Source organism: Drosophila montana, unplaced genomic scaffold, assembly GCF_035044405.1.
Source record: "Drosophila montana isolate Dmon_TW-CO22-7 unplaced genomic scaffold, ASM3504440v1 contig_3218_1, whole genome shotgun sequence".
In the NCBI taxonomy this organism is placed as follows: domain Eukaryota; kingdom Metazoa; phylum Arthropoda; class Insecta; order Diptera; family Drosophilidae; genus Drosophila; species Drosophila montana.
The window spans coordinates 2,927,935-2,952,652 of record NW_026998098.1 but is presented as its reverse complement, the minus strand read 5'-3'; the positions used below and the strand labels follow the sequence as shown (position 1 = coordinate 2,952,652).

The following is a 24,718-nucleotide window of genomic DNA, read 5'->3' as shown; positions in this document are numbered from 1 at the left end:
TCCAGAAGGCCCGAGTCGTAGCCGGAAACCTACAGACCCGCACAACTCCCACTTCGAGTGGGTGGTGGTGGTGGTGGTGTCGTCGGTGGCCGTGCGCAGCTTTTGGTGGCACGAATGAGCAGCCAAAAGCGTAAAGCTCAACCAATGACGTCATCAGTTTCGATACGTACACCTCGTAATGAGGTTGTTAGAAGTTGTACGACAACAGACGACCTACTTTGGCCAGCACCAACGAAGCCGCCTCGTGCGCATGGGGAAGTTTTGGATACTGAATGAAAATTTGATACAGGATATAACGCGGCCTGACCCCCTGCTGTTGCTGTTGCTGTTGTTGCTGCTGCTGCTGCTGCTTTTGCTATGTTGGTTGGCAATTTGTTCACTTTGTGGTATGTTGCACGGTTCGTTCCACTGCCGCACAGTGCGGTACGCGTGCACTCAAGTTCGTGTTGCGGTGTCGTTGTTGTTGCCATTTCGACAGCTGAAGGTGGTGCATTGACGAGGCCACCACCAGCTGATGCTGAATCTCTATGCCTGCTTCTTCTTCACAGCATGAGACTGAGTGGCAACCATCGTTGTCGTTTCTGTGCCTGTCTCAGCGATGTGCGCGTGCCGTGACTCATTGTGCAACCGATTGGGCACGAATTCCACTAAGTTTCAGCATAGTAAAAAGCGAAAATAGACAAGATAATCCTTATAAAGATTTTCTGACATCCACTTTCTTTACAATGGCTATTTATGAAGAACCCACAAATTTGTAAAGCAATCAAAGTTTTTATTGCAAGCAAAGAAAACAATTCATGGATTTCTGCATTGAATTTTTCCTAGAGTCAAATTCTTTCACATCTCTACTGCCTCACTCGTTGCTATTCGCTTGAATAACTAAAACAAGGACTTGGTCTGTGATGTGCTCCCCCCTGAGGTTGCTGCACATTCGTTTAACCGCAATGCGAGAGGCTTTCACTCTTTGTCTCGACTTGTGCCCTTGTGCCACAGCGTCAATGCCCACCCCTAAACTGCCATGGTGTCGTGTGGCTCCAGCTCTGCCCTTCAGGTGTGCATTGAAATTCCGTTCCAGGCACAGAGCCTGGGGTCTGTCAAGTTTCTGGTTACATCAGAACGCACATAACTTCAAATTAGCACTGGCCGCTACAAACGAAGGCCGTTTCCCGCTTCCATGTGGCACGTGGCATGTTACATGTAGCATGTAGCATGTAGCGTGCGGTGCAATCTTTCATTGTTATTGCCCGAGTTGATTGCGTTTTGTTGGGCTGAAACATGGTCAAAGTCCTGGACTCTGGCCTGTTGGCAGCTCAACGGATTGGATGGCTGTCGGCTTAATTAGGCAAGCAGAGGAGGCAGCTTTTGCAATTTCAATTAGCTCCGATTTTGTGGCTACTGTTGCTGTCGCTGCACACATAATAAATGTTGTCTATTGCCACAACTGCTATTTATTTATTATTAATATTAGTTTCTTTTTTTTTAATTTTGCTTATTTCGTATATTGCCGCTATTGTGAGGTCAGTTTGCTTTGTGGCTTCATTTCTATTATTCTCGTATCGGTTCGCTTTTCATTTCGCTCAGCGCCTTTGTTATCTATTATTAATTTGGCCAACAACAATAACAACAATAGCAACAACAACAAGAGCAGTGAAAGCTTTGGGAATAAAACAACTCAATGATTTTTATTGTATTGAATTCGAATTCTCATTTCCTGGCCCGCTGCGGCTTCGGCCGAAAAATATCTAATATCTATTGCTATTTTTGGCACCAAGCCGAACAGCTCGTGGAACCAACAGCAACAACAACAACAACAACAAAATCAACAATATTAATATTGACCCCAGTCAAATGGCAAAGTTTTCTCTAAATTTTATTCCTTTTTTGTTTTTGTTTTTATTTTTTTTATATGTTTTTGGCTTGCTTTTTTCTTTTTGTTGATTTAACACTTTGGTTTCTATTAAAATTGCTTTTAATTGATTTCTGGTTCGCTTGGCTCGTCGTTCATTTTGAGACCCTCAAGAGTTGCGACGACGAAATGACGACAATTAGGATGACGAAATCATCCAAAGGTTGTTGTAACAGCATGGACGAAACTTGAGTATAATAGAACCTTTTGTAACTAGGATTTGTTAGTAGTGTATTCATTATATAATAACTGCCATAGGATAATCAATGGATATTGTATTTATATATCTAAAACATTCAGATACGTTTTACAGCATATATTCAAAAGATGATTGCAACATATGACTAATTTTCAATTTATATATATTTGACATGACACACCTAATTGTCTCAATACACATCTTTCGGACTATATTTTCGCGCTCTAATCGGTTTCCAGTGCCTGCGTCTGTGACATACAAAAACAACGCGTTCACTGGGCCAATTGCCAACATGAAAAGCCAAAATTTTTTAATTTGTTCATTACCAACTGCTGTTCGTCTGTTTGACAAGTCCACTGACAACATAAATGCGCCAGCATTTAAGTCCCTTAACGTCCCAACCCTTTCCTATTCCTCTCAATTTGCCGCCCGAACAGTCATAATATTGCCAAATGCCCTCGTATACTCTTTCAGAGGTATTCATAACTTTTCATGAAACGTGTAACATATCGAAGAAGACCCAGTAAAGTATATTTATTCTTTATCAGTGTTATGTGCTCAACTATGCTATAAACATAGAGGCAATATCTAATCGACATTGGACTACAATATCATCTACTTCTGATATGATATGTTGGCCACAAAGAAAGTTTTTCCTTTAAATATGTGTCTTTGAGGGTATTTACTCGTTGGTGTGCCAAAATCTAGCTACTCTTTCTGGTTTTGAAGTGCCTGCAAATTAACGCGGCCGCGATGTTTTGTTGCGGCAGCAGATGAGGGAGGACGCTTGCTGAAGACGTGGTCACATGCCAGTGAAATTTTAATGAAAATTTGCCGAAAACTTTTGCGCAACTTGCCGCCAAATGCAAATAGAAAACCGCCATGAAAAATGCAGTTGAAATTAATGACCTACAACTATGATATACCCTGTACATAAGAAGCGAAAGAAAATTTAGCACAAACAAAAAGTTGAAAACAAATTCAGTTTATCTTATATTAATATATTCCTCTTTTAGTACATTTTTTTATTTTCTTCTATTACCTACAAACACATTTTATTCAAACTCATCATACTTAACCAAAAACTGATTATTTGTTTATATTGCCATATGTATTGGTTTATATTGTTTACACAAACTTTACCCATTCTGCACAGTGTAAAAGGAAACATATATTAATTGCCTCGCATTATCTGCAATTTTTTTCTAATCAATCAAAATGATTCACTTGAAACGCAATAATTTGACGGTACGCGAATTATATACTATTCTCAGTTTGCCATATAAGTTGTTGTCCGATTTCTGGGGCTACGTGTGAAAAAGCAAAAGTTCTGCTAAATTATTTTGTATTCAAAAGGCACATTGTAATGAACGTTTTTCATGTTCGTGGAAAACTGTAGAATGTTGAGAAATTGTAGAAAATTACCGCACACACACGGTTGTTATTATTCAATGGAAATGCGAGTAAACGGAAAACATAATGATTGTGTGTAGCGTTAGAATTTGTATCGAATACGAATATCGATTCCTGTATTTGGGTCAATTTATGACAAGCACAAAAATATAATAAAAAGAAGCAATACATTGGCTTGAGAGGACAGGCAGTGGAGGACCAAGAGACACCACCCATCGTACATCGTAAATCGTCCATCGTCCATTGTCCAATTACAATTACGATTACAAGCACGTGCTTTGTGGGTGAAGACGCCCAGTCAAGGTCGCTGGGTGTTGCCCCAAATGATGGCTATATAAACTAATTGTGTATAAGTCGATGCGAGTCAGCCACAAATTGTTTATACTTATGTTGGCAATTCGAAATAAACAACAACAACGTGAACATGGAAAAGTGCGCACTTATATCCCAAAAGGCAGCCGAAGTGGCTTTTAGTACACAAAGATATAATCAAAAGGTAAAACTGCTGGCCACAGCATAAATTGTATCTCTTGTCGGGGTGTGTTTTTATTTTTTTTTTACATAGACCTTCGTAACACCCTTCAATAGTTCTCTGGCGTGAGTTCAAGCGACAACGTCAAGGTGGCCTTTCAGTAATGAACCAAATTCTGTTTTATTTTTACATTTTTGGCTTGGTACATTAACGGCCAGCGTCCGTGTAGGCAGAAATGCTTTATGGACCGGCTGACGGCCCGGCGATGCTGACATTTCTGTCTTATGTCTGTGTGTGTGTGTGCGTCTGTGTTTGTGTGTGTCTTTTTCTGTTATGCCACACCCACGCCCAAGCATATCCCCTACCGCCCTACCGGCGCGTCTTTTTGAAGTGCGCGTGCATTTCAGCGCATGAATTTAATTGGCTTTGGGCGAACATCAACAATTGTTTATGGCCAAGCGCTGTCGGCCTTTATCATAGCCCAACAGCTGATACAAAAATACAGCTTTTAAGCAGCCCTAGTATAATATAGCATTGTTCTTGTTGTTGTTTATTGTTGTAGTGCCCACGCAGAGAAAGTTTAATTTGTTTTAAATATTCTGTTTTGTGTTTATTTTGTAGTTTCGTAAATACAATACTACACAGCATACTTAAAGCTTTCAGTTTGTTTAGACTCTTAATTAAGTTCTTCATGCAAATATTAGCTATTTGAGTAGCAGCCAATTTAAGCTTATATTGGCGTTTATCAACAATTAAATCTATTTGCCTGTCATCAAAATAATTTTATTTCTCTTTATATATATAACTGTTTGTCCTGACTAACCGACTGACTGACTGACTGACCGACTGCTTCGTGATCTACGCACAGCCCAAACCATTAAAGCAAGGAAGCTTAAATTATCACTGTTGTTACCTTATGTTATGCAGACGTTTTGGGAAATTCCATCCGACAGTGTGGAATAAACGGGAAAAACGTTTGAATGAAACTTTTTTGTTGATCATCGGTTTCAAACTTATTTCCAAATATATTTATGAAAATTTATTTGAAACGTTTTTCCCAAAATCCACTGGGGATGCGAGTCAAATATTGAATGATAACTATATGCTGGTATTTATGTATATATGTATGTATGTATTTTTGTATGTATGTATGTATGTATGTTTATATGTATGTATGCATGTATGAATGTATGTATGTATGTTTGTATGTATGTATATATGTATGTATGTATGTAATGTATGTATGTATGCATGTATGTATGTATGTATGTATGTATGTGTGTATGTGTGTATGTATGTAGGTATGTATGTATGTATGTATGTATGTATGTATGTAATGTATGTATGTATGTATGTGTGTATGTATGTATGTGTGTATGTATTTATTTATGTATGTATGTATGTATGTATGTATGTAAGTATTCTTAGCTAATGCCCTCCTACTCGATTCTCATGAATTCAAGTAAGTCTCATAGGTTTCACTTTAAGTAAGAGGAGGCGGCGGCTGAAATGTAGGAGGAGGTGGCTTCAACTATGAAGGAAACGGCGGCTTTAATATTGGAGGAGACAGCAGCAGCAGCTTGAACAATGGAGGAGCCGGCAGCTTGAGGAAAGGAGGAGGCGGCGGCGGCTATGGCTTTGGCGGAGGCCATTGAAAAAACTGGTACGTGTTATATTTAAAATTAAAATAACAACTATAACAATCAAAGTATGCATGTTGGTTTCAATTTTTTTGAATTCATGCATGTATGTTTGTATTTAAACATGTGTGTAAATTGAGCTGAGCTGAAAATTAACAAGACATGTGTATAAATATTGCTCTTCTAGGGGTTTCTTACTAATTCAAGTAAAGTTTAGCAAGCAAGCTGCATTTGAATAAACAACATCTCTGCTTTTGTCTTCTTTCAGAAATGTGTTTATATAAAAGTTCTTCTCCTGCCTACTGATTGTTGACGATAAAGGAATCGTGCGTGGGAAATTACATAAATAAATAAATAATTAAAATTGTACATTTGTCAGACAAGGCTTTTCGTTGCACACTCGAGCCAGTTGACAGGGATTCGGCGGGTAGTCTTAGGTTCATAGACTTCGATATGCAGGGCCATTTTTAGCATTTATATATGCATTATCATGACTTTTTAAATTAATTGAATACACTTGGCAGTTTTAATTGCACATTTCCCAGCAAACAGGCAATAAATTTGCGTAGTTGAAGCCATAAATGCCATTTTTACAGCCACTTTTTATTGGCCTGTAACGCGGCTCATGCTTATCCACATTCCCAGCCTCGTCCTCTGCGGCGACCTCGCTGCATGCATTGCTCTTTGGTTTTTGATATACTCTTTCTCAAAACAAAAAGAGTAGATTGGTTTTGTGTCTGTACGTAGAACAACGTTTGGAAAATATACTCGTAAATGGCCGCATCAGATTATAGTTCGGAGTCTACGACAAATCGCAAATCGAGTGGCTAATCGAGTTAATTTAAAGATCGATCGGAAACTCAAATAATTTGCCGGGTAGCCTTTCAGTGGACTGTGACAGAGTATTATGCAGTCGATTCTACCCTTGTGCAACATTCTTACTTGCTTTAAATTTATTTTGTTTATGTTTGTGTTTCTGTGTTTGCGGTCGTTTGCCATTTGCCTTCAGCCATTATCCATGGGCATGCAGAGGTTAAATCTGAGAGCGCCTGCATATAGACAAAGCGATGGGTTGGTGGCGGAAGTGGGGCGGGGTGACGGGCTATGCCACACAGCCTTTGTCCGCAATGTATGCAAAAACATGAAACGCCCGATGGCTACACGATGTGCACAGTTTGTTAACGTGCCAATAACAATGTGCGATACATAATTAAGTATTTCAGTTAGCTCAGGATTAAAGCCTGCAGCGTGTACAAATTTATAGCACGGGCATTTCCATTAAGCAGATATTAAATTCAAAGCATCATACAACAAACTGGACTTAACTATAATTGCTGTGCCACATTAACAAGTCGGAAAGGTGTCGCATTCATGTCACGTTAAATGATTTCAAATCTGAAATCAATAAAGCCACAACAATGCCTCAAAACCACAGGCAGGTGTCACCAACGAGACACCCATAAGCGTCTTATGCTGGCAACTTTCCCAACCTTCTCACCTTTTTCTTAACGTAGCTTTTGCTCGAATTGCACTTGACAACCAGCTGACATTATTTACGAGCTGGAAAACTAGCCCAAAAGCCATGCGGCTTAAGGGGCATAACAAAAACAACAAGAATAATAATGATAAAGCGTGATAAAGCAAATTTATGGACGGCATTTGGGGTTCTTTTAAGGCAAGTCGAGCAAATGCAGCACCCGTTGACAGTGCGCTGAATTTATGTTGCTTGCGTTGCGTATACGCAGCGTGCACTAAAATTACCAACATGACACAATCATAACGGAAATAAATTCGCATTCGTGCGGAAAGTGCAAATTGCAATAGAGATGCAGGCGTGGGCGATGTGCTGGTGTGGCTGCCGGCGGTGCTGCTGGGGCTGTTGGTAGCAAGCGTCGGCGTATACTTGAACTAAGTGCAACTAATAAACATAATGACCTTCTGCGGTGGATGCTTTTCATGGGAGCTGCTGTGGCTGCTGCTGTGGCAGCCACAATGTTAATGGCACAAAACTTTCCTCATTGGGGCATGTCCAACCGCTGCTGGTGCCTTATCAGCAACTGCCGCTACTGCTGCTACTGTAGCTGTAGCTGTTGCTGCGGCTTCCTCCGCTTCCGTGTGGCAGGCGCATTTTTAAATTGATGACGCCATGGCCAACAGCAACAGCAACGGCAGCGGCAGCGGCAGCCACCACACAGCAAATGCCGACGTTTCGTGCACTTAGATGCTGTTCGCTGCCAGCTTTTGCTTTATTGTTGCTGCCGGTTGGAAACTGGGCAATTGTGAAAATGTGAAAATGAGTTTTTCCTAGTTGGCAGACGGCAAAATTTAATTTTTATCGGAAAATATACGATTAGACCTGGCAGTGGCTGTGTGTTGCGGCATGGGGTTTCTGCAAACAGAAAAAAAAAATAAAGAATATTGCAAATATTGTGTGCTCGCAAATCCGCAACCGACCTGACCATATGTTGGCCAGAAATGATTTCCATTGCGTTATGGAAAGTAATACTCACAAACCTCACACATACAGTTTGTTTTTTTTTTGGTGTGTTTGTGCGTGTTTGTAAACAAATTCTACATGCAAAACTCTTGATTTGTTTATACTCAAGTGTTGGCGCCTGCCAATCAAGCGCCAACACAACAACGATAATAACAACAATGCGAATAGCCCAAAAATGGGCTTCAAAGTAGGTAAACAAACAACAAACATTACGCATACGCAGCGTTGACATATGAAGCGCACAGGTCGCCATGAAACGAGCGCCGCAAATATGCGAATCATATAAAGAAAAAAGAAAATAAATAGAAATTTGAATATATTAATAGCTGATTGTTGTAAATAATTAAAAACAAAAATGAAGGCAACACACATCCCACATGAGTAAGAGGTTATTTTTGTGTGCAGCGCTTCTTGAATTTTGCTAAATTTAAAATAAAATTCACACACGCACACACACACACACAATGAGAGAGGTAGGAGTAAGTCCATGCTGCACTGCAGCCGCAATTGCCGGCTATTTCAGTTGGCCCACATAGCCGCGAGCAGAGTCAGCCTTGCGCATCATCTCTCGCTCTCTCTCTTTCACTCTCTCTCTCTTTCGCCACATCCGCCTCTGGCGCTCTCTTCCTCTCTTCCTCTCTCTGTCCCGCTCTTTGCAGCTCATTGAAAACAAATTCTATTTTAAGGCGTTTGGGAAAACCACCTGATAAATGAATAAATGAAAAGAAATGCTCGAGTAGACGCCCCAGTCCAGTCCCCAGCTGTAGACCAGGCCACATTTTAAGTAGATGCTACACACCTCCACAGCATATTGTTTGTTTTGAGTCCAGAGCACGCTGTATGTTTATGTATTTATTTAATAAATGCCTAAAATAAGTTAATTGCATAAATTGCTTGCACAGCTGTTGAAGAATATGCACCTTGCCAGGCACTCAAGATTTGTTGATATAGCATTGGCATCTTGATGCGTTTGTTTCAGAAACAAACACAACATAAGCAGCCATTTCCTGTCTGTGTCTGCCTCTGCTCGTGCTTCGATTTAACCAGATTTATGTTTATTATAAGACGTAGCTCGGGTGAAAAGCATTCGGTATACTTTGATTGTTTTCGTTTTAAAGCGAATTTAAATTATTATTTAAATTTTGTTGTATTAATTTTATTCGAATGAGCAATTCAATTTAATATGCAAAAACACGGTATATATTTTTTATTGATAGTTTGCCTTACTTCAGACTCTACCTTCTGAGAAACTTAAAAAAGTTAAATATTCACACAATTGCATGAAAATAAATCATATTGACAAGCTGTTAAAATCCTATTAAATTGCCAAATAGTTATCAATTTCGTTAAAAGTTTAAGCATGTCTGTGAATATTTTCTGTCATACTTAAACTTTTTCTAACAGTCAACGAATTTCTGCTTTTAACACAAACTTTGCAAAAGTTTGTTCGATATAAATAAAGATAGATATAACATATATTTTGATATTTATATATATTTGATCGTTAACCAATTAGGCCAATTGCACAAACTTTGCCAAATAGTGAAGCAACTTTCAAATGCTGCTACAGCTAAGAAAAGAAGCAAACCCAGAAATGTTTTGTTTACAAACACAAATTGCTTGGCAAGAAATTTCAATTTGGGATCTGTGCGTTTGTTATTTACATACCTAAAGTACTGTAAGTGCTCGTTGGGGAAGAGTGTGTGCGCGGTGTGTGTGTGTGTGTGTATTGCTTAATTTGAAGTTGCTTGAAGTGCATCTGTCAGATGCAGATACGCACGCAGAAGCGACACAAGCTGCACATTTTAACGTCAGTTTATGCAGTTCGTAGTGCGGCAGCGGAGGGGCTCTTATGAATGGAAATGTGAATGGGTATTGCGAACACAATGTCTGATGCCATTGCGAATGTCAAGATGTTGCCGCTCGACTGGCGCACTACAGCTGCACGCTCTGGGCCCGTTCTAAACGTGGCTAGAACAATAGGCAGTCAAGCTGCAGCTTGCCGTCTGTAGGCAAACGACAACGAACGCATTCATGCATGACTCGTAGAAGCACACACGCACACTCCACACATGCTCACACCCATGCTCAGACACACTCTTAATTGTTTTTCGCCTTTTGCTTGGCTGCGTCCTTTGACAGCGGGCCCCGTGCAGCGTAACGAGATAATCTTCTAAAATTGCTGGCCCTGTGCTGGGCGTGATTGGGCCTGGGCTGCAGCAGCAGAATGTCGCAGTCACGCTTCAGCTTCACCGGAAACATGGCCCTGCCAAAGTGTTGCCTACTTGCAAGCGCAAATTATAGAAATTGCGAGTGTCCATGTGGGAGTCACTTTACATATGCAAACGACTATCAGCTGCGACGCGCTGCATGCAACAAATTAGAGGCACTCTTGTAGCTCGATTCAATTACACTTTTACACTTTTTTCACACACACACACAAATACATACATCTGCCACTGTGGCCCGGCTATTCAGCTATGTCAACGTCGCGATGTCGCACTCAGCGCCGTGTCCTGCCTTGGCCTAATCGATACAACGCTCGGCGGGTCGCCTGTTTGCAAATGTGCCACAAAATGCCGCAATTGTCAATCAATTGCAAGGAAATTATGTCAGCCAGCAGCACGAGCCGTAGGTCTACCCTCTCAACAAGCCACACAGGGCGCCCATCCTGTGTCTGTGTTTGTTGATGTCGCCTGTCAGTGGCAGACGCCCAAAAAGGAATTGAAAAATCTAAGCAGGATGTGTGTGTACACATACACAGACACACACACTGATACATTTCTGCCAGCTGCAGTCTCGGCTCGAGTTGAGTAAACAAATTTGTGATAATCTCTACTTCAGTGTGAAGTGCTTAATACTAGAGCAAAAAATAAATAAGAAAAACCACATTCATCACGATGCTAGGTTGATGATAATGACGATGTTGATGTGATGTGATGAGTGTGATTATACAGCCAATGCTTATCACTTCAAGTGTGCTTATGAAAGCAACAAAAATAACAACAACAACACACCTCACACGCATCCGCATCCGCTCATGAGCAAAGCGACAGACAAATAACTATAAATAATGTTTATGCGATAACTGTTTGTGAATTTTAAGAGCCTGAAGGAAAATTTTTCAATGAATGGGAATGAAGTGTAAAGTGCTTAAATGAAAGCAAGAAATGCAATCCAAATTGAAAATTTGTAGTTCATTTACAACTTTCTTGATATCCTATGTTTAACCAGCACAGCAATAATTGAGAATTTGTAGCTATGCATAAACACTGCAATAGAGAGAAGCTCACAAGTGTTATTTAAATTCAACTAACTCATAACTATTCCAACTAAAGTGCCAGCGTTTTGAATAGAGCAAATTTACTTAAGAGGCATTTGCATATGAAAAGCCAAAAAATTGCTGAACAAACAGCAATTAAAGTAAATAAATAATAAATGAAAGAAGCATATACAATTGCAGCAAAACTAAATTTATGTGCAAAGCGATTTATCTATTTTATTTATCTTTTTCAAATGCCAAACAAACAAATCATCAACAATGCCGTGTAAAGAACGGAACGAATGAAATATCGTACAGACAAACGGAAGTTTTTCATCATCAAAATGACTCAACAAAAGAATTTATGCGTATTTGGGTAACTCCCGTTTGATTTAATACCCTGTGACTTTAAAAGATGTTGTATTTGTTTCAAGGCTGTCGAGCTGTCTTAAACCCAGTTAGTTCGAGTCTAGATATTTAATTTATATATTTACTTTGAGCAGCTATTCCAAAAGAATAATAGAAATATCGTAATATATTAAATAAAATTGTTCTATTTTAAATCGAAAGGTTCGTAGATGTGATTCACGAACCGAACCTTGAGGCGAAGCATTTTTTTGAAACGCCAACCGAAACATTGGAAATTAGTTTTGGATTCGAGAGTCCCGTGGCCTAAATAGACACAAGCATAGGGTATTCCACAGTCGTGCGCTTTAAATTCATATCTTGGATGCTATTGAATTGACTTAGGTCTCACATGCCCAATGAACATAATTTCATAATTTTTACGACAAGTGCTGTCAGGCATTCTGTTTGCCGCCGCATGCCTCATGAGAGTATTCCCGGTATTCTCAAAACCAACGCACATAAAAATTGATTTGTATATTTATATATCTAATAAACTTGGCAAATTTATTGATTTGTTTGTGATTTCTGAGTGCTGCCTACAGGCGATTTTTGAATGATTCGATATGCGCTCAAGCTGTTCCATTTTATTATCAGAATATTTCAACATGATTCGATTTTGTAATATATCCTAAGTTGCCAAGTGACAAAAGTTGTCGGCAGGCACTAAGACAAATTGAAATTAACAAATGAGAAAACTTTCAAAACTAATTTTGCCATTCAACTGGGCCAATTTAAAGTAGATAACAAAAGCCCAGAAGAAGACGCCCAAAAACTAGAACAACGAAGAAAGTTTCCTTGCAAAATAGAAAATAGAAAATATACAAACAGTTGGCGGGGGGCGCGGAGTTGGCTCAATCGAATAGAATAGGGGTGTTCAAGCATACAAATGCGACAAAAGAGAGGCAGCCGTGATCTCTGCTTGGTTGTCTGCGACAAAAAGGACATTGAGAGATGGCCACATTATTGACGGTACAGGCATTGTTAATTATTTGAGGAGCCCTTCTTGCATGCAGCTGTGACGCCTCGCTGACTAACGAGAGCACACAGCAGGCAGAAGGACAACTGGGCAGAGGCGGACTTCCATGCTTGGTGTCGACTCTGTCTCCAGCTGCGTGTGCTGTGAGCCTTCAGGCAAATATTTATAATATATTTATATATAAAGAGTGGGCATGTGCATTACCTGAGTACTTGTTGTTCTTGGTGCAATACACACACACCCACACACACACACACACATACCCATTTGACTACGTGCAAGCAGCCCGTGGCGCATTTCCTTTGCCTGACGCTCGTTTCAGCATTTCACGTAAAATGTAGCCATATGCTCATATTACTATCTACGTGTTTCATACTATAGATGAAAGTACAGTCAAGCTTTGAGCTTCGAAAAACAGTGTTGTAAAACAATATTTTTACATGGAACTCAACAAGAGTCAAGTTGACCCCTTTGAAAAAGACTGGAAGGCTTTGCATCCATCGCACTTGAGGCGTACATTTTATAAGTCTTCAATGCAAATTATATTTCTCTCTCCACACACAAGTTGTCGCATTTCGTTGACTTTCATAGCCAGGTCCACCTGTAGCTGGGCTCATGCACATCCTTTCGGGCGCAGCAGCTGTGACATAAATAAACAAATAGTGCCGCTTGCCGTTACTTGCAACGAAATGGGGCAACAAAGGACAAGCAGATAAAGCCACTGACATAAAGCCCCCGTGGCCATTACAGAGCCTGAGCAGCGAGAAGCGAACAGAGAAGTTCAGTCACAGAGTTAACATGAAACTTTAAAGCTGACGCGAATCGGTTGGGTTTGACCTCGTCTCGTGCACGTTTTGTATTTTGCTCGTTTTTACATTTTATTCGCCGCGTGCAAAAATTTTATTTTTCAATTTCCTTAGAAGCTTTGATCCGAAGCAGCACGGCATGCTCCATACCCATGCCCCGTATCCCACTCCCTATTTTCCCCCCCTCTCTCTCTCTCGTTCTCTCTCTGCCAAAGGATGTGGTTGCTTTCGCCTGGCGCTGGCAAACTTTGCGACAACCTGCCTCCTGCCTCCTGTCTCCCGGTCCATGCTTGTGTGCCGTTTTATGCTTGTGTGCAGCTGACAGTAACAAGTTCAACAAAAGCGCCAGCGCTTTTAACTTTATTAAGATATCACAAACATACGCATACACCCATCAGCCACGCCCACGCCGGAGCCCACGCCCTTTCCGACGCCCAGCATGGTACGCTTCAACAGACTTTTCACATAATTTGCAGCAATGACAAGAAGGGTTTTCCTTAATTGAATTTCAACGCCATTAAAAAAGAATTATGCCAGCCTGTTATGAGAGATGCGAGATGCTGACTGAGAGTTGAGTATTGAGAGCTGCGCGAGTTGAGAGTTGAATTGACAGCTGCTTGCCACAGAGTTGCTTAGTTAATTGAAATTATCACTGTCGTCATTATGAAGTTACATTATCATTATTATACCTAATGCTGATGACGCTAATGGTGGCTGCAGCAGCCTTGACGGTTACGCTGCTCCTCTAAAGCCCGCCCAGCTGCTGGCAATTACTGTCAGTTCCAGAAGCGGAGCCAGCATGCACGGAGCAGGAAGCGGGGAGCAGGGGTGCAAGGTGCAAGGCAGAGTCGCTGCTGCTGCTGCTGACAGCAGATTGAAATCAGACGAGCATTGTTACCTAAACAGATGTACTGCAACAAATATACACTGAGTGCAAAATATAAATAGCCCGATCCGAATAGATAACAAATGTTGTTGTTTTAGCTGTCAGAGAGTTGAGGAAATTATGAAAACTTAATTAAGGAAAGTTTATTCATCTAATTTAGGCTATAAATAAATTATAAATATGCATGAATTATGATAATCATGAGTTTATACAGTCAGTTACTCACATCCTCGCCATCAAAGCATTCTTGCTAGATCATAAACAGATTTCTAATCAGCTTCTCGATTCACATAGGGTCCCGCCACAATCCACGTTAATTTTTAGGCACTTTTTAACAATGGAAAAATGAATTAAATTTCTGCTTGTTTTGTAATTAAAAATATACCCATTTTTTTTTCCTATTACACGATTTTATTCGTCGCTCTTTACAATGAAAATGTTCAGCTTTAGCTCTACCTTTCCCTGCCCCTGGTTAATGTTTAACTTTTTGCCTGACCCCGCCCAGCTAGTCTTTGTGGTTGCAGCCTCTCAACTGCAAATGCATTTAAGCACTTTGCAACGCGTTTTGTGCTTTAAGTGCAGCAATTACGGAACCACACACACACATGACTAAGCAGTGCTATTTGTGGAAAGTAGATTTCATTGTTGCCACACAATATCTTGTGTGTCATTTAGCATAAGCGAGCTGCTTCCGTCAAAGTGGCCAAATCAAGGGAACTGAAACAAGGCCTGGACAGAGACGTAAATAAAAATAGATAGCCAAATAATTAATCTTCGGGGGTGCTGCGCGTACTCTGTGTTAATGAGCCACGTTTGAGCCACAAGATTAATTATATTGCGCATACGACGCGTTGCCGGCTCGCATTCAAGGCGTAAGCAATTGACACTCAATTCATTCAAATCTCACCCTCATGCGAGCAAAGATATAAAAGTGCGCGTATGCGAGTGAATTTAAAACATGAGCATTAATAATACATAAGCCTGACTGACGACGGAAGGGAAGGGGGGAAAGGACAGGCGTGCGGGGCTGAGGCAAGGACAACAGCAGCGGCTCCGGCAGTCTGTGACAGGACATGCCCAAGACGCAAGGAGCGCTGTGGCATATCGGGGCGGCAGGTTGCCGCTCCAATTGCCCAATTGAAAGAGAAATTTGTGGCGCGCTGCCTTTTCTTGGCAGCCGTTTCGTGACCTGCCGGCGACAAACAAGCGCTAAAGGGGCACACGGCACGAAAGTTTTGACGGCTTCTGCCTGCCCACCTGCCCGCCTGCCTGCCAGCCAGCCCCGCACACACGGCAAACTGTGTGCTGTCCGCGCTTTAAGCCAGCTCTTCGGCTCCGCCCACGTACAACAATATTTTTGGGCCCGTTTGTGGCATGTACACCTGCAGAATGCAGTATGCAGAATGCAGAATTGCGAATGCAGAAAGCACTTTGCGGCCCATGTCGAGAGCGAACACAGCGGGGCAGGTGAAGCGGAGGGCAACGGTGACTATTGAACTCCCACGCGAAACGAAAGCCCTGTCGCATGTGTGCCAAAAACTCAACTAGAAACCAGGGAAATACGAAACGCAGCTCGGCGATTGCACGGAGTCGTTGCCATTGATTTTTATCGTACATAAAAAAATAAATAAATAAAATAAAAACAAATTCAAAGACGGAAAACATGAAAGACAACAATAAATAAGCAGTATGAAGTCGTTGGCAAAGATACAATCCTGACTACAGTTCCAGATACGTTAGCCTTGAGGTAAAAGCCTACGAGCTGTCAACTATGAAAGCTGCAGATAGCGAATGCCTGCCATGAGTCTTCGCTAGATGAGTTGTTGTTCGATTGACCCAGTTATTAATACAGTTTATGTTTTGTTTTGAAGTCGAATAACAAATGGAAAAGAAAGTTACTGCTTTACTTGTAGGGCCTTCGGTCAGTTGAAACAGTTTGGCATACAGATGAACTCCTTGGCAGAGCCATGAAAGATATGTTCAACTCTGCACTCAATCAAATTTTATTATAAAAATTTCCCATTCAACAGCAAGCCATATGAATTCACGCTGTTTCTTTGTATAAAAATGGGCATAAAATGGCACCAAAATCGCAACCGAAAGAGTATACAACAGCAGCTGGAAACGAGAAGTAAGCACAGCCAAACTGGGCGAAGAATACTTTTTGCAAATCATTGAAAGTGCACTCAGATGCGGAAACGAGTGCACATTGTGTATGCGGATATAACTCAAAAGCCTGTAAGCCCTGACAGGCTGCTAGATACCCATATAGCTCGCATATAGTTGTTGGCTATATAACATATATCGTGTAGTTCTGGGCGCTGTCACGGTTTGTCATATGCACACTCGGCGCATTGCCAACTATTGATTATGTTTTCAAAAAAATGAATGGAAGTGCGCTTCGCTGAGTTTGCCTAAGTGTAAAAGGCAAAGGGTTGTCTCAGGGGGTGGAAGAGGGGGCACGAGGGGAGTAGGCAGCAGAAGAAGTTGCCAACGTATGCGCGTCATCAGGCAAAGGACATCCGGGAAAGCTAATGCATAAATAGATAACTAGAACTAAACTGAATTGAGGATAGCCTCTCGTGTGCCACAAATTGTCAATTGACCTGGCACAAGTGGAATAAACTTAAGACCCCTCGCCCCTCGCTGCAAACTAACAACTTTAATGGCCCAAATAAGCGCTTCGAAATGCCAACCAAATATACATATATACACTAGTGTATCGCAGCCGTCAAGATAATGGCGCGACCATCAACGGCAAAAGTGGGAAAGTTTTGCTGCTTAATGTGGCGTGACGCTTAAGAAATATCCGCATATTCGTGGAGTAGCAAAAATAGACTCAACTTTATACATTGACTCGTTACTTAACTATGCCAGAGTTTTGAAAAAGCACCTGTCACATATGACTGGCAACTAGAAGCTGGTCAGGCTAAGCCCTAAATCAAATACATAAGAGAAAGTACAATAAGATGAAGTGAAGTTTGAGCTCAGGTTTACGGGGAAAAGTCGCGAAAATAATAATAGTGAGCCGTTTATCAACTGGCTTAAACTGTTTTAAACCCGATAAACTAAGGATATGTTCGGCACGCCGAAGATTTAATACCCTTGTAGACATTTCCCTTTTGCAGATATGTGAGAATAGTGAAGCTCGTAAATGCTGAGTTTGATGAAAATATCTTGGAAAATATAATATTGTGCCATATAAGAATCCACTTTTCGACCGATCCTGAGTTTGGTCCAACAACAATGATATCAAAATACATTGTTATGCATTTAATCTACTCGTAAAGTGCCCAAATTTGTGTTTAATTAGGAACACATTAAATCTTTATCTTTATAAACTATCTCAAAGTTAGTTTATAATCGAAAGGCAAAACTTTCTCTATGCTACAGAAAGCAGAAAAGTAATGTTTTTTCCCAGATATTGCGAACTTTAATATGTATTTTAAAAAACTAGTTAAGAAATATATTTCCGTAAAACCTTGTTTCAGCTTAAATGTATTTGACTGCATATTCTTTTTCTCAATTTAAAAACATTTCTGTGTAGCTGAGTGTATGCTGCCACCCGTGTAGCTCGTAAATTCGAGCTTTCATCTATTTTCAATGTGCAGTGTGCTCTTGGTTTATGGCTTAAATTGGTTATGACGCCTTCGGCCACGCCCCATCTGACCTGACAATGAAATTGGCGAGCTATTAAGAGGCGTTGTGCACTCCTCCTGTCACATTTGTTTACACTTGTGCAGCTTTGTTTTATTTTTTTGGCTGCGACTTTGAGTTTGATGGCATTGACGGCCTCGCCCGCACTTAAATTGTCAAGACTCATAAATTTGGACAACACTCCCTGCTTATCGCTGGGTAATGGCAGCCGCCTCTTCAGTTCGCACCGGCTGATTGCTTATCGAGCGCACGTACCAACTGCACAGAATAGTCGGACAACGGGCGGCATTGGGATGGCCAAAACCAGAACGTCGCTAATGCCGTTTGACAAGTTCAAAATATGCCTGCTCGGCTTGTGTAATTGTTATCGATAAACAGCGTCAGACAAACAAAAACACAAAAAAAAAAAGGTTTATAGGTTGGCACACTCCCATTCTACCAAGCTGACATAAGGGGTAGCCGGGTTCAGCAAAGTGAAGTTCGTAAAGTACGTAAAGTAGCATGTCAAATTACTACGCTAATTGACTCATAAAGTGGGTGGATTGGCGTACACGACACTCGATTGCAGAACAAAGTAATATGCAAAGCTGCCTAAATTAGTCAAAATATCGATTGAATTAACATAATTTCATAGCAACTCCTAGGTGCTTCCCTTACGCCACATTACACATACGCCCCGTGCACGAGCTAAATAATATTTGAAAATTTGCAAGTCAAAGGCTGCTAACAGTTAGCTGCTGTACTTACCTGGCTAGAAGTACACGCACAGTTGTATATATATATATATATATATATATATCGAGAGTTATATATGTGTGTATATATATTGCAGGTATAAGGTTTAGAGGCCAGAATTAACAGAGAGAGTTTTAGAGTTGAAAATGTCGCGAGCTTTACGCTTTGCTTGCTTTTGAGCCTACGCACTGAGAGGCATTTTTTTGTTTAGCTTACATTTTCCGCTTGAAATGGCCACACAATTTGTCACAGACACACGCGCTCTCTACGGGACAACAAATACACATATATAAATACATTTATATATATATATAAATTGGCTCAATTATTGCACTACATACGCACACACACACACACGCACACACCGACCACAATTTGCATTGAAAATTTCCCAAGAGCAGCAGCAGCAGCAACAAAAACCGACAACAACAACAATAACTATTGCTAGAAAATGTTGTCTAAAAACGGCCGAAATATAAAAACGGGCAAATAAAGGAAAGGAAACAAAGGCGAACATGGGGAGTCTGAGGCAAATAAAAACTTATTCGGCTGTCATTTATGATAATGCGTATACGCCGTGCTGGCCACGAGTTTCTATGAAATTTACAGTAGTCGCAGCTTTCGGTTATTTCGTTGTTTGTCTTCACGTTCGCGTCGTCCGTTTGTCTGCACTGCTGTTCGCCTATCTGTCTACATTAAGCTAGCCTACCCTGTTCCTGTTCATGTTCATGTGTGTGACTGTCTGTGTGTGTGTGTGTTGGTGGGGCACACGCCTTACTTTCAAAGCACATTCATTTCCACACAATAATTTATTTCTCTTTGTTGTTGTCGTTTTTATCGTAATACTTATTACACTTTTTCTCTAAATACACTTGCTGCACAATTTCTCAATTTAGCTGTTCTTCTGCTTGGCTTTGTATTTTGTTTTATGTCCCTTTTCTTTTGTTTTTTTTTTTGTTGTTTTTGTGTAGATTGTTTAATTATTAAGTTTTCATTTGCATTTACATGCTACGGTTCTTGGTGCTTTCCGCTTTTCAAAATTTCCAGCACAACACGCTCCAAAGTTTAGCCACGAACTGAGCCAGCCAAGGCGAAACTTCACATCGAGAAGCGAAAAACCGAAAAACGACAAACAAAAAAAAAGGAAAAAAAAGGCAAGCAAGGAAAACCGAAGCGAGAGGCTTTCCTTCCAATGCCTGCGTACAATCCTTTGTACGAGAACGAACCAGCAAAGCCGAGGCACATATGCGGAATGTGTTATTTTGGAAGGATTTCAGCGTGTTGTTGCCTGGAAGTCTCTACGAGTCTCTCTTTCGCTCTGGCACGCACTCTTACTCGCTGCCTCTCTCTCTCGTATTGACGCTCTGCCCCTACTCTCTCTCCCTCTCTCTCTCTCTCTCTCTCTCTCTGTGCGTGCTGTGTTGTATGCCGTGCGTGTCCTGCGCTCTTTGCTACGTCTGCATGCCACAGTCGCTGCCTGGCACACACACGCACACACACACACGCACACGCACACTTTCACTGCCAACGAATTTAGTTTTGATACCAACTTTGATTGCCAAATTTTAGTCACTTAATTCACGCAGACAATTGCAAAGTTTCATTCTGTTGCAGCCGCAATTCGCAGCGGAAAATGTTTTTCGAAACTACATGTAATTTTTTTTCCACTTTTGAAATACTTTTTTTTTTTTTTGATCATTTATTGGCCATGCTTATGCTATTTGTGCGGGCGCACAAAACGTTAAAAATAGATGCCACAGGCCTCGCCAGCAGCGACAACAGCGCCGACAGCGACGGCGACGGCGACAGCGACGGCAGCTGCGACAGCATCAAGTTCAGGCCGCGCTGATGGACAGAAGACGCACACGGACGCTGCGGGGAGGCGAGGCGCGAGGAAGATGAAACTTTTGACCTTAGTCAAGTGAAAACGTGTCTCCTTCCCTGTGTGTACGTGTGTGTGTGCTGTGTGTGCTGTGTGTGTGTGTATGTGTGTATTTATGTCACAACTCTGTCATGCTGTAAACGGTTTATGCGCCTAATTGGCCCGCCCTTTGGGCAGCCGATGCGGCCTTTAGTTAAAGCGCCTGCTTGCCTGCCAAATAATTAATGCAACTGCAAGTTGGCCCTAGCCGCAGCTACTAACGGCTAATTGCCAACTGCCTGACTGTTAGCTAATTACTGCTGCTGCATTAATAATAACTTTCGAGTTCTTGCGGCTTGTTGTGGCAGCAACCGCAGCACGAAGCGACACTCGCAACGCCGCGCCCAGTTTGTTTGACGCATAGCGCATGAATTTGTGGGCCCAGCCCCGCTGCCCCCTCCCCCACCGCCCCTCATTTGACTGCTGTTCATCGCTTTTATGATTATTGCGACGCCGCGTCTGCGTCTGCCCCGTGTTTTTTTTTTACCCCAAATTGACGCCAGCGTCGACGTAGACCACCCACTCCCCCCATTTGCCCACTCCTCGTGTTGTCACTCATAAGCCCAGCCCTGTGGACCTGCTTCTGTGTGTTGGGTGTTGCGGCTGCTGCGGCTGCTGCTGCTGCTGTTTGGCAATTTGTTGTGTTGTTTGCCTAGTTTTCGATTTTTGTGCCATTTATCTGCTGTAAGTGGCCGTCTGGAATTGCTGGAAGGGGCCGTGCAGTGGGCCGGGGATGAGATCGGCATATGAAAGTTGTTATTAATGTGCGGACATTTGATTGCGGGCCCCCATGCGCCACTTTGGATTAGACAACCAACACGGAGCACGTTTCAGTATAACTGTGTCCTTTTGCCTGGCAGAAGGCATGTTGAAGCCGCGCGTCTCAATCTCTAGTGGAGTACAAAAAATCAATGGATTGACTTTGGCTGCTGTGTGTTGGCCGCCTTTTTTCTGCACTCTTGAACGCGTCACTAGAAATTTGCGACACAGCCATTTTGCAGCTGTGTGTGTGTGTGTGTGTGCTTGGGACTTATTTAATTTGTTTGTAGTGCCTTGTGGTCGCACTTGATTTATTTGACGCTTTTCAGCTTAATATTTTCTTTCATATTTTTCTTTTATTTATTTTTTTTTTTTGCATTTGTCGAGCATTTTTCATGAATTTGCTTGGCTCAAACTTTTTGTTTGCATGATTTTGATTTTGCGACAATTTGTCGCGACACTTTTACTTTTGCACTTACACGCATCGGAAACGGCATCGGAGACCGCAACGCGTTCGGTTTTCAAGGTGAGAACAGCCGATGCATTAACATTAATGCGCTAGCATATTTTTACACACATTTTCCACGCTCGTATTTACCTATTTTTATTTATTTATATTTTTTAAATTTTCTTTTCTTTTCTTTTTTTTTTTTTTTTGTGTGTACCGTTCGTTTTGTTTTCGGCCCTTGGGCGCACACGGACAGACACTCGGGCAAGAGTCGAGAATTTTGAGTACCCTCAAGGCGAGACAGAACACAACACGTCACGACACGTCCGTTTTCAGCTGTGGCCGTTACTCCACTGAACACCGAACACAGAACTGATGATGGCGTTGGCAATGGCGACCACGTCAAGTTTTTCACAATAGAAAAACTTTTTCACGCGACTCGCTCTTTTCGCTGTTCTCACTCTCTGTTCCTCTCTCTTTCGCTCGCATATCTCTTGCGAACACGCTTCCATTCTTTGGCGCGCGCTCTCCTCGTCCGTCCGTCCATCTCTCTCTCTGTCTCTCTCTCTCTCTCTGTCTGTCTCTTTTGATTCTGTTGTTATTGTTGCCGCTTTGCCGAGTGATAAAACAAAAGCTACACAGGCCCATAGAGCGCGTTAATTTTCGCCTTTCCGTCTGCTAGTTAACTTTTTCTTTATTTTCCGTTTAATTTTCCAAACATTTTCATTCATTGTCAACTTGCGGTACTTTGTTTTGCGCTCCTTGCTGTTTTTCACTCTGCTATCAGTTGGTAAGAGTTTTCTTTTTTCTTTTCTTTTTTTTTTTGTTTTTGTGCTCATTTCCTTGGGCTTTATTATTTATGGTCATTTAGTTAGCGCACGTGACAGTTCATAATGCATAAATTTAAAGCATATGGATATGCTTCTTTTTATATGGTTTTTATCGCTTATTTAACATGAGGCATACGCCTCTCTCTGTGTGTCTGTGAAAAGAAAAGTTTTTCGGCCTTAGGCAGCAATGAATACAAATTACCAATCAGAAGAATATTGACATCTGGGCTAAAAAACAGACAACTTAATCTTTATAAATACCAGTTACCATCTTTAATCTTTATCCACACCAGTTACCATGTCTCTCCATCTGACTCTTAAGTGCAAAGACTTTGAATTCTTTCATAATAAATTAAAAAATAATAGTAAGAATTTCATGGCACATTTACTTACATTAAGTATAATGACATCTTCAGGCAAGTTCAAAATCTATTCTTAGTCTAGCTGATGATAATGTTTTCTTTTGAATTGATTTAGCTCTTTTTATTTTAAATCTACATAAATGCATCTAATATCAATTAATAATTTATCATTAATATTTACTGTCAATTTACTTTTAAAATAAATATTTCCCATTAATATAACAATCAAATTGAATTCAAGTTGAGCTCCATTCCCGCTATAGCAATCAGCTTTTGTCACGACCAGCTGTTCATAGCACATAACACAACCTAAAAGACTAGCCAGAGACAGATAACCCGCGCACACTTCGTAGGCAACGAAACGCTTGCGTTTTGCACGCGTTTAATGTGCGGTTTTACTAGAGTTTTCCGTGGAGTTTGTTAAACAAAATCATTTAAAATTGGTTGTTGGCGCAACAGACGAGAAAAAGTTCGATAGATCAGTATCGAACGTTAGTGCCGACGAAAATTATAATGCCCGTAAATCGGCGCATATATCGGACACCATCAACAGACGCCAAGAGCAACAAGTTGATGTTTTCATTAGCCAACGACAGCGACAACGACCACGCAATAGGCCAGCGAGTCAGTAAGCCATCTCGGACAAACCAGCCAGCCTCTAATTAACAATTTCGTAATTGAAACTAAGCCCTGGCCGGCGGCAGTTGATGAGGAGGTGGAGAGGGGGGGGGGGGGAGTAGGGAGCCAGCCCTACAATGAGTTACGTGTCTTGCGAATGGTCCCGATACATTGGCGTAGGGCTTTTGATTAATGAGCAGCTTAAGTGATACCGGGCAGCTGCCCCGACTGAGCATTCAGCTGAGCAGAAGAAAGACAAGCCCAGCTGATGAAGTCACTAATTTGACTTAAAAACGCATTAAAAACCATTTTCGATAAAAAGCACCAAAACAACCTAACGGCGATCGCGTGAGGCATCCAAGTGGCCAAGCGGCCAGCAGCTCGCAGGGTTTTTCCGTATTTCACGATATGCCCGTAGTCGGACACAGTCTCCGTCTCATTCGCCATCTCCATTTCTTTCGGTGGCTCTTGTGAAAGTTGTGCAAAAAACAAAAAAAAATATCCCCACACCGACGCCTCTAGAAGAATGTAGTGCAGGGCATCTACTTCACAGAATTAATCTGTATTTTTTATTTAAAATACTAGATTTTAAGCCTTGTCCATATGCCAAGGCGTGGCTTCTCAATTTGTCCTGTTATAGCCGATATTGATGGCCGATTCTTGGCGTGACTTATAAAAAAAATACTAGACAAACGCAATGCAGAAGGAAGCTTTTCTTTCATATGTTCTTCAAAATGTTTAGCTTCAATTTTACATTTTAAAATTTATTTAAAAATTGGAGATCTTTTGAAAGAGAATCTAGGTGAAAATCTTGACGAAGTAGACAATCCTGATGAAAATTGAAATAGTTTTGAGCAAGGTTTATATATATTAATTTGGGGAGCTTTCATCAAATAAAATATATAATATATAATATAATATAA

The 24,718-nt window shown here is 41.2% G+C and overlaps 1 protein-coding gene across 18 annotated transcripts in view; it reads right to left on the bottom strand.

Moving 5' to 3' along the window:
- Shab (Shaker cognate b) overlaps nucleotides 1–22,327 on the bottom strand; it is a 60,772-nt gene extending 38,445 nt beyond the window's left edge. For 17 of the 18 annotated variants that reach the window (XM_064689916.1, XM_064689918.1, XM_064689921.1 and 14 more), the window contains exons 1-2: nucleotides 22,017–22,327; nucleotides 18,870–19,122 (exon numbers count right to left, since the gene is read on the bottom strand). The gene's annotated coding sequence lies outside the window, so the exon portion shown is untranslated. The remainder of the gene's footprint in view (nucleotides 1–18,869; nucleotides 19,123–22,016) is intronic. The other variant, XM_064689917.1, reaches the window with a different exon arrangement.
- Between the last annotated feature and the right edge of the window lie 2,391 nt (nucleotides 22,328–24,718).